This window comes from Pecten maximus, unplaced genomic scaffold (assembly GCF_902652985.1).
Source record: "Pecten maximus unplaced genomic scaffold, xPecMax1.1, whole genome shotgun sequence".
NCBI classification, from domain to species: Eukaryota; Metazoa; Mollusca; class Bivalvia; order Pectinida; family Pectinidae; genus Pecten; species Pecten maximus.
Genome location: NW_022979491.1, coordinates 24,165 through 36,138, shown reverse-complemented (window position 1 = coordinate 36,138; position 11,974 = coordinate 24,165). Strand labels below are relative to the sequence as shown.

At 33.4% G+C, this 11,974-nt stretch overlaps 1 long non-coding RNA gene across 1 annotated transcript; it reads right to left on the bottom strand.

The window, feature by feature from the left end:
* Positions 1-4,893: 4,893 nt before the first annotated feature.
* LOC117318733 lies at positions 4,894-9,122 on the bottom strand. Its single transcript, XR_004530442.1, has 2 exons — positions 9,043-9,122; positions 4,894-5,172 (listed from the first exon to the last, which is right to left on the bottom strand). It is a non-coding gene; the product is annotated as an uncharacterized LOC117318733 (long non-coding RNA).
* Between the last annotated feature and the right edge of the window lie 2,852 nt (positions 9,123-11,974).

Here is an 11,974-nt window from a genome sequence, read left to right as displayed (position 1 = left end):
ACTGAGACGGAGTGTGCAAATCTTTTGATAATCGGATAAAAAATGACGTTATTTATCTATATGTTTAAGAACAAGAGTTCTTAATGTTGTATAAAATATGTAGGCATTCCATATGCATATTTGTCTTTTATTCTGATACATACTGGTGAAAATTTCAATAATTAGTTGCAATCATCATAAAAAGAAAAAACAATTTCACTGCCTTATCACAATACCTTATTCACAATGGAAGCTAAATGCATTGGTTTAAACTGCAAAACCTCATTGAAATACAAATATGCAGTTGGCGATAAAAGATATTCTCGATATGTACAAGAATGGATGAAACCCCTGTTGGAAGCTGATGGTATTGGAACAACTGATGTTGGGGAGGCAAAGATGTGCCTAAAGTGTTATACTAGATATTTAAGGAAGCGTCCAAGGTCAGAGCCCATGGTAGATGACTCAAAGACATATGAGTCTAAGAAGAGCAACTGCAATCATGTTGAGGAAGAAAGTGTCTCAATCTGTCCTACGGTTGATGACCTCTTTTTCACTCCATCCTCTCACAGGAAATGTTCCAATTGATCTTGTTTCACAGGATATGGGACTCTAAGTCTGCGAGATCATGCGCAGACCACTTTATTGGGAAAGACTTGGATCCTTATTTTGAAATTTCTGCTGCTGGAAGGGAAAAGTTGTTACTCTATCTTCCAGATAAACATGAAGAGGTGATCAATGATCTTCTGAGATTATCGTACCAACTTGGTAGTGGAAAGACATCCTTTCCTTTCAATCTGAAAAATATGGATGACCAAGACTGTCTGGCTTGGACTGGGTGGAACATGGAGCAGCTGCAAGAGCTTCATAGCCGATGTGAACATCTAATATCTTCCCAGTGTTTGTCAACAGAAGATTGTCTCCTCTTGTTTTGGGTCAAACTCAAAACGGGCATATCCTATACACAGTTGGCATCCCTATTCATCCTGCATAAATCCAGTGTCAGTAGCATATTCCACAATGTTGCTCAATCTCTCGAGGCGACAGTTGTTCCCTTGTATCTGGGATCTGAACATATTTCTAGAGAAAACGCCATCAACCATAACACTGCATTCACCAATACTTTTCTTTAGTGATAATGTCACAGTTGTTTTAGATGGAACGTACATCTATATTGGAAAGAGTGGCGATCACGAGTTTCAAAGAAAAAATTACTGCAGGCAGAAAAAGAAACTATATTAAATTTATGAGTGTAGTTTTCCCAGATGGATACGTCTTGGACACGGTTGGGCCATTTTTTGGGAGTGAAAATGACGCCACAATAACCAAGAAAATCCTTGACGGAATTGAAAGCCTGAATCCTCTCCTGCAGCCAGAGGACCATATCATCGTAGATCGTGGATTCAGGGATGTTCTGAAAGACATCTCTGAAGTGGGATATGGACATCACATGCCATCCTTTCTCCAGCCAGGAAAGAGCCAGCATGCTTCTCTTGAAGCGAACACTGATAGATGCATCACAAAAACGAGATGGGTTGTTGAGAGCTATCACGCAAGATTTAAGAAATTTAAATTCTTTCAGACAGAATTCTCATCTAACCACTTCATTGACATCATTGCAACACTCGTAAAGGTTGTAACCGCTTCCCTGAACTTCCTCCGTGGTTCTATATATGAACCTTCTATGAATACATATCACTACTCAACTAGCCATCTTTGCTACAGTTCAAATCATATGTTTTTCCTTCAAAAATCATAATTCTGAGCACCACCAACATGAAATTTAACCTGTACTGACAATATCTTTTTATCATACTGCTTTTTAGTAAAATGGGTATGGTGCTCATGGTATTTGTAAAGAGAAGAGAGGTATAATGTGGTGTGCAATGTGTACATTGTTTGCATTTGTACTTAAAAGTGAACGGAGATATATCATAGACACCTGATATCTGATGTTAAGAATGCGTACATAATAAAATAATTCATAAATCAACAAAACATCATTCAAGAGGCACTTTATATGCAATAAAAGTAGACATTTTCACTCGAAACTGTAGCATGAGAAAAATCCCGTATTGACTCTCAGTACTTCCAGTACTTTGATATACTAAAAAAATAGGGGTAATGCATCTTTGAATTGAAAAACTGGCTCAATGGCCAGGGGTTTAGCTATACAAAATTTTGGCATTTGTTTATATGATTGGTAAAGATGTTTTTAAAAGTAAAAAGTTGTCTGCACTAAAATAGGAACATTGTTGAATAAATGGATTTTAGTATAGGTCTAATTCGCAAAAAGAGCTGTCTTTATATTTTGAATTGTTCTCACATAAAAATGAAATACACTTTTTATATAGTTGTTACGTGTTCGTAAGTGCACAAGATTAGGCTTCAAAAAGAGTGTATAGATGTCAACATTTTGTCTGAATTTATACATTTTTTTAGCTGTTATTGACGGGTCATGCTGCCATCTGGTATATGCTATTGACTAAAGCGCCACCTGTTGGCCAAATGAGAAAATGGTTTTCAAATGTCAAAAAGTTATGAGGAATTGATCATATTTGATGAATCAATCATTTTTAATGAAAAAGCTCTGTGGGCCAAAATCACTATATAGCTGCAACAGGTCTTTACGGGATTCCTATTATGAACTTAAACAAAGACATGGTCTCGGAATGATGTTCGCTTTTGTTCGTTTCCTGCAACTACTCATATTAACCATTTTTGTATACGATATACATAACATTCGTGTAGGTAACATGTGTAGGCCCACATACATATTTTACCCCTATGACCTCGAATGAAGGTCAAGGTCATCAATTGTAACATGCTTTGTAACCCTACAGACACAAAGCTTGGTGTATAAGCCTCCTGGTTATTAAAAGTTTTAACATATTTTACACGTGTGACCTTGGATGTAGGTCAAGGTCATTCACTTGAACAAACTTAGTAGAACATTGACCTAACATGCCATAGACCCTTTATAAGGTTTCTGCGCTTTCTGGTTATAGAGGAAAGTGCTGTTTTAATGCTTCAACATAATTATGTGAAGCGTGTGACCTTGAATGAAGATCAAGGTCAATGACCAGGCATAACTTGTGTAGCCATTATATCATGCGATATTCGTAGGAAATTTCAAGTCTGTGTGTGAAATATGAAAGGAACTGAAACATCCTTAATTTTTGGCGGGAAAATCAACAATATTTTGATACTGCACAGAGACATTGAAAGTAGGTCAAAGTCAACCAAACCAATATATTTTGTACCCGTCATCCCATACTACATTTGAGTGAAAAATGAAGTCTATGTGAAATATTAAAGGCGCTGAAACTTGAGTTTTTGTGGGAAATTGATCAGAGTGCCACATCTTCGCCATTTTTGATGCTATGCCCTTGAAACTTAGCATTTTTCCTTAGTTAGACCATGCTCTCTCGTACACGATTTTATTTTTGACCTTTGTTTGACCCAGTAGCGAACTCCTAACCTTGACATAATCTCTGATAACATGACATGAGAAAACAAAATAATTATTTGTGGATGCTGTACAACGAGCGGTTTGGAAATTATGGACGTGAAAAAAATCTTTTTTTTTAAATCGTTTTATAGCTCTGTGACCTTGACCTTGACCGTTACGAACGAGATAACCTTCGTGTGCCATGAGCCCGTAGTTGTCTATAACATACTCAAATACGTAGCTATGTTCGTTCTCGAGACTTTGTGGAAATAATAAAAAGAACAAGAATACTAAAAAAACACCAGAAATAAGAAAAATATGTAATCTTGGTAACTCGTACACATGACCAACAGATTACAAACTGATGTCGACAGATTGACAATCCGTGCGCACAGATTGCGAAAACGAGCGCACAGATTGACAATCTGTGTGCACAGATTACGAAAACGTGCGCACAAATTACGAAAACGAGCGCACAGATAACGAAAACGTGCGCACAGATTGTCAACGTGCGCACAGATTGTCAACGTGCGCACAGATTACGAAAACGAGTGTACAGATTACGAAAACGAGCGCACAGATAACGAAAACGAGGGCACAGATAACTAAAACGTGCGCAGATTACGAAAACGTGCGCACAGATTACTAAAACGTGCGCACAGATTGGCAATCTGTGTGCACAGATAACGAAAACGTGCGCAAAGATTACTAAAACGTGCGCACAGATTGGTAAATATATTACCATGTCCCTTCGGGGGCTCCGTAATTTTGTTTTTTAAAGTGTGTCTTATTTAAACATCACAAACATAACATAACATAACATAGATAAATTCTTACTACATGACATGACATAATTGTGAAAGGTCATGTCTAGGGGTGGTCCAAATACATGTAGACTGTAACTAATTCTCAAGTCCCTGTGATACACACTAGGGGTGGTCCAAATACATGTAGCCTGTAACTAATTCCTAAGTCCCTGTGATACACACTAGGGGAGGTCCAAATACATGTAGACTGTAACTAAGTCTCAAGTCCCTGTGGCTTATGATACTTATCTCAGGGTGACTCGACAAATGATTTTTGTCGTTGTTGGTTGACGGTTTCATGTCCAAAGAAAGTGTTTGTGTAGCCCTTATCAAATGGATTTTGTCGTTGTTGGTTGACGGTTTCGTGTCCAAAGAAAGTGTTCGTGTAACCCTTACCAACCCTTACCAAATGATTTTTGTCGTTGTTGGTTGACGATTTCGTGTCCAAAGAAGAAAGTGTTTGTGTAACCCTTATCAAATGATTTTTGTCGTTTTTGGATGACGGTATCGTGTCCAAAGAAAGTGTTTGTGTAACCCTTACAATCTTCAATCCAAACTAATAAAACAAAAACAAAAAAAAAACAACAACAACATTTGACTTAGAATACAACGTGAGTCGAGGAATCGTCCCCTACTAAAAATAGAACTGAAACAAAATAAAATTAGAGATAAGTTTATTTAATATTCAAGGTACAATGAATACATGTTGGTGAAACGTTTGTCGAGGTATTAGCACGACCCGAGTTACATGCTAAATGACGCAACTCGCGTCCACGACGTGGTTGCATACCTTGAGCGAAACATCAAAGTGGGTCGTGGCTGGACAATCCATGGCCCATTTGTGTTCGTTGGAACACGTGTAGAATTTGCTACAGTCACCTGGGTAGGCATAGTTACCACTCGGGCGTCCCACACAAGAGAAAGGGGGAGGGTTGTCTATAATATAAAAAATATATGAATAATGATTTACATGGCATAGTCGATATACTAAGCTCACGAAAGTAGCGAGTAATTGTGATTCTATTTTTATAATTCTAAACTAGATTTGTATCCCGAGGGATAACTTATAAGCTTCAACCAATGAAAAGCCGGCGGCCATTTTGAAAAATGTAAAAAAAATCGGGATGCGCAACTACATGATAAACTGAACATGCATACCAAGTTTTGTTGAACTAAATTGAACAGTACTTTAGTATGAGTTGTCCGGACATTATGGGACATTATGGGACGAAAGACGGACAGACAGACGGACAGGCAGGCGGACAGACAGACAGGCCGATTCCATTATACGGCCCCAAACATCATTATGGAAGGTATACTTATCTTATTACGCATTCTCAAAAATATCTTTGTATCTTTTTAACTGGGGATATTAAATTAATTTGTATATGAAAACAAATCTTCGTAGTTGAATTTTTTTCTCGTGATATTTAATATAATATGATACAAATATTGTATTTTTTCAAAGTGGGGATATAAGCACAAAGGCAACATAAAATAAACTATCAGCAAAGGCAACATAAAATAAACTATCAACAAATACAACAAAATAAACTGTAAACAAATACAAGAAAATAAACTGTTAACAAAAACAACAAAATAAACTGTCAACAAATACAACAAAATAAACTGTAACAAATACAACAAAATAAACTGTTAACAAATACAACAAAATAAACTGTCAACAAAGACAACAAAATAAACTGTCAACAAAGACAACAAAATAAACTGTTAACAAAAACAACAAAATAAACTGTCAACAAAAACAACAAAATAAACTGTCAACAAAGACAACAAAATAAACTATCAGCAAAGGCAACATAAAATAAACTGTAAACAAATACAACAAAATAAACTGTTAACAAAAACAACAAAATAAACTGTTAACAAAAACAACAAAATAAACTGTCAACAAAAACAACAAAATAAACTGTAAACAAATACAACAAAATAAACTGTCAACAAATACAACAAAATAAACTGTTAACAAAGACAACAAAATAAACTAAACAAAAACAACAAAATAAACTGTAAACAAATACAACAAAATAAACTGTCAACAAAGACAACAAAATAAACTGTAAACAAATACAACAAAATAAACTATCAGCAAAGGCAACATAAAATAAACTGTAAACAAATACAACAAAATAAACTGTTAACAAAAACAACAAAATAAACTGTTAACAAAAACAACAAAATAAACTGTCAACAAAGACAACAAAATAAACTGTCAACAAAAACAACAAAATAAACTGTAAACAAATACAACAAAATAAACTGTCAACAAATACAACAAAATAAACTGTTAACAAAGACAACAAAATAAACTAAACAAAAACAACAAAATAAACTGTAAACAAATACAACAAAATAAACTGTCAACAAAGACAACAAAATAAACTGTAAACAAATACAACAAAATAAACTGTCAACAAAAACAACAAAATAAACTGTAAACAAATACAACAAAATAAACTGTCAACAAATACAACAAAATAAACTGTCAACAAAGACAACAAAATAAACTGTCAACAAAGACAACAAAATAAACTGTAAACAAAGACAACAAAATAAACTGTCAACAAAAACAACAAAATAAACTGTAAACAAATACAACAAAATAAACTGTCAACAAATACAACAAAATAAACTGTCAACAAAGACAACAAAATAAACTGTCAACAAATACAACAAAATAAACTGTCAACAAAGACAACAAAATAAACTGTCAACAAAGACAACAAAATAAACTGTTAATAAAAACAGCAAAATAAACTAAACAAAAACAACAAAATAAACTGTCAACAAAGACAACAAATAAACTGTCAACAAAGACAACAAAATAAACTGTCAACAAAGACAACAAAATAAACTGTCAACAAAGACAACAAAATAAACTGTTAACAAAGACAACAAAATAAACTGTCAACAAAGACAACAAAATAAACTGTCAACAAATACAACAAAATAAACTGTAAACAAAGACAACAAAATAAACTGTTAACAAAAACAACCAAATAAACTGTCAACAAAAACAACAAAATAAACTGTCAACAAAGACAACAAAATAAACTGTTAACAAAAACAACAAAATAAACTGTCAACAAATACAACAAAATAAACTGTCAACAAAGACAACAAAATAAACTGTCAACAAAAACAACAAAATAAACTGTCAACAAAAACAACAAAATAAACTGTCAACAAAGACAACAAAATAAACTGTCAACAAAACAACAAAATAAACTGTTAACAAATACAACAAAATAAACTGTCAACAAAGACAACAAAATAAACTGTAAACAAAAACAACAAAATAAACTGTAAACAAATACAACAAAATAAACTGTCAACAAAGACAACAAAATAAACTGTTAACAAAAACAACAAAATAAACTGTCAACAAAGACAACAAAATAAACTGTTAACAAAGACAACAAAATAAACTGTCAACAAAAACAACAAAATAAACTGTTAACAAAGACAACAAAATAAACTGTCAACAAAGACAACAAAATAAACTGTCAACAAAGACAACAAAATAAACTAAACAAATACAACAAAATAAACTGTCAACAAAGACAACAAAATAAACTGTCAACAAAGACAACAAAATAAACTGTCAACAAAGACAACAAAATAAACTGTAAACAAAAACAACAAAATAAACTAAACAAATACAACAAAATAAATTGTTAACAAAGACAACAAAATAAACTGACAACAAAATAAACTGTTAACAAAGACAACAAAATAAACTGTAAACAAAAACAACAAAATAAACTGTCAACAAATACAACAAAATAAACTGTCAACAAAGACAACAAAATAAACTGTCAACAAAGACAACAAAATAAACTGTCAACAAAGACACCAAAATAAACTGTCAACAAAGACAACAAAATAAACTGTCAACAAAGACAATAAAATAAACTGTTAACAAAGACAACAAAATAAACTGTCAACAAAGACAACAAAATAAACTGTCAACAAAGACAACAAAATAAACTGTCAACAAAGACAACAAAATAAACTAAACAAATACAACAAAATAAACTGTCAACAAAGACAACAAAAGAAACTGTCAACAAATACAACAAAAGAAACTGTAAACAAATACAACAAAATAAACTGTCAACAAAGACAACAAAATAAACTGTCAACAAAGACAACAAAATAAACTGTCAACAAAGACAACAAAATAAACTGTAAACAAAAACAACAAAATAAACTAAACAAATACAACAAAATAAACTGTTAACAAAGACAACAAAATAAACTGACAACAAAATAAACTGTTAACAAAGACAACAAAATAAACTGTAAACAAAAACAACAAAATAAACTGTCAACAAATACAACAAAATAAACTGTCAACAAAGACAACAAAATAAACTGTCAACAAAGACAACAAAATAAACTGTCAACAAAGACAACAAAATAAACTGTTAACAAAAACATCAAAAAAAACTGTCAAATAAAGAAAACAAAATAAACTGTCAGCAGAGACAAAACAAAATTAACCCAATGAAGACAAAATAAAAATGTCAACAAATACTAAAAAGTAAAATGTCAAAAAATACTACAAAATAAACTGTCAACAAAGACAACAAATAAACTGTCAACTAAGACAACAAAGCAAAGTGTCAAACAATACTATAAACTAAACTGTCAACAGTGACATCAAAATAAAACATTAATAAAGACAACAAAAATAAACTTGTTTAAGCAGTGAAAAAAAAGTTAATGTAAACATATGCACAGGTATGATGAATACTTCGTTATCAGTATTAGCATACTCACTGCAACTAGCATCGTCGCTGACGTATTCACACTGTTTCAGGCCGTCATGCCACACGAGGTTTACTGGAGAAGCTTGGGAGTCAACATTCTGTCTAAACGAAAGCGGATCTTATTACCCAAGCTTGCTGTGAACAGATCTTTGGCACCAAGCTTGCTGTGAACAGATCTTTGGCACCAAGCTTGCTGTGAACAGATCTTTGGCACCAAGCTTGCTGTGAACAGATCTTTGGCACCAAGCTTGCTGTGAACAGATCTTTGGCACCAAGCTTGTCGTGTGCGGATCCTTTAGTGTAATAAAGTCGAACCTTCGTTTAAATACTGTGCTGGACGTGTCCTAAATGTTGTTAAGTAATTATCAATTATTAGGAAACGAAAAGTTACGCAATGCGCTATAGGCGATCGGTTATTACAATGAACCATTTACCTGTTAACGAGACGACAGTTATAGACCAACATTATCACATACGCCTCATGCTAGATATTTCAATATTTAATGGATATATTCTTATTTTAAACACCAAATTTATTTCTTAAAAACATCTTAACATTAAACGAAAATTAAACTGTTGTAAAATCAATTGCGATCGTTACTTATAAAAATATTTTGACTATATGGCTGTAGGTTCAAGCGAAATTAAAAAAAAATAAATAGGGGGATTTTCGTAGACAAAGCTGCCAAGCAAAACTAATTATATATCTACACAAACAAAGGGTAATAATATACGAATACACAAAATATTACACTCTCTATGGGTGTCAGAGAGATGATTTGGTTTTCTTTACTGAGGACACGAAATCGACCAAATAGACATTTAGCTTAAATTTTATTTTATTTGTGATTCAATACAACATGTAGTACAGCAACATAAATGAAAATGGTCGGATTCAGAAACAAGTACAGTGTACTTATATTAATCTGTCTCCATAAGTTGTAACATATTGGCAAAATGACGGTACTGACAAAGTGGACTACATTAATTAATACAGGTAGTGAGGGGGTGCGGGGGAGGGGAGGAAAGCGTGTGGGGTTGAGAAGAGGAAACTGTTACATGGATTTACCGATAGGATTATTTTGTTAATATATATATATAAATATATTTGCACATGTATTAACCAAAATAATTGTATTACAACCTTACAACCTTATAACGGTAACCAGGTCTGTGGTATGGAATCGTATGGTGTTTTCGGTACGTATAGATATTGCGCATATAAAAAAGCACACATTATAATGTGATGTTAGACATGTACCAGTGACTCTAGAATCTTTTAGAGTGTGTAATAAATGTTTGAACAATATCAAAGATATTTTCGTTATACTGGTCTGGCATATCAGGGTTACCATATATTCTACCATGTTTGCTATGCAACGCCAGTTTTGATTGGTTTAAAACCATGTATTATTTTCCAATAATACACGCTCGTGCCAATAATACACGCTCGTGAGTCACGGCTGTTACACTTTTATATATCTAAAATTCACCTGTTTCATAAAAGGTTACTATAGTCGAGTGAGCTAATGGGTTAGTCTTTCAATACATTTTTATCACGACGCGAGTTCGAATCCTATGGAGGCCCCCCTCTTTTTTTCTTTTTCTTTTTTAATTTATTCTTTTTTTTTTAATTTTCAAAATCAATGCCATATGATAGATGCTTTTGATCGTAGTACTGTATTGCCTGTATTTCATCAACAAATAATGCAATACTCAAGAAATAAGGTTTTCCCGGGGTTTCTTTGCTGTTTTTCTATTAGAAAGAGGTCGATCTCAGAACTAAACAGTACATGGTAGAATAGAAATAATCAACTTTGACTCGTGTATTGTTGCAGGATATACAACTCGGACTCGGATATTTTGCAATTTTAATTAATAACTCAGGCCTGCGGCCTTCGTTATCAATTTAATTGCAAAATATCCTCGTCCTCGTTGTATATCCTGCAATAATACACGAATCATCGTTAATTATTTCTTAAATAAAATGTTAACATTGCAGTCGGGAGGTAAGTTTCTAAAACATTGAATTCTGATATGCTGGTAGTTTGGACAGTGAAGAAGAAAGTGCTCTGTAGTTTCGTCAGATAAGTTGCATGAACACAGGGGACTGTTAACTAGATTGTGTATATATAAATGACTGTTCAAAGAACTACAATGCATCCTGAGTCGTGCGTGGTGAATCTGACTGTGTCTAGTTTTACAACGATAGTAATATAGGGGTACGGTTTCAGTGCCAGCATTGATGAATTTTTTAAGATTAATAATAGAGGGGTTAGTTTTTATGACCTCAGGGAGTGCGTTCGACAGAACAACAGAAGAGGGAAAGAAAGAGTCTTTGAAGAGATTAGTTTGTCAGGGAATTAGTTTGAAGGAGTCGGCTCTTCTTGTGTTGTAGGAGTGGATATTGGAGTGGCGAGCTGGAAGCAAGTTTGTTAAGTAGGTAGGACATTGGTCATGAACAATCTGATGAAATTTAATAATTTTATGTTTTCTTCTTCTGTTAACAAGAGTATCCAAACCAGAAGTTTTGTGGCCCCGGTAATTATCCTAGCAGCTTCAAGTTGAATACTCTCCAATAATTACTTTGGCCTAATGTTATATTGTCCCAGACAATGTCTCCATATTCTAGTAAAGGTTTAATAAATGAACAGTATAAAGTTTGAAGGGATTTCCGATCAATGCTAAATTTGAGATTTCTAACGACAGCAAGTTTTTTAGAGGCTTTACTTATAATGTGCTGTAAATGATCAGTCCAGTTTCCGTTAGCTGAGAGTGTGATACCTAGATGTATGTGTGAAGTGACTTCCGTAAGTATGGTATTATTCATGAATAGGGAGGGGTGGATCGGTTTGTTCGTTTTTTTGCTTACGATCATTGTTAGAGTTTTAGAAGGGCTAAAGTTAACAAGCCATATTTTAGACCATTCATTAATTTTACTA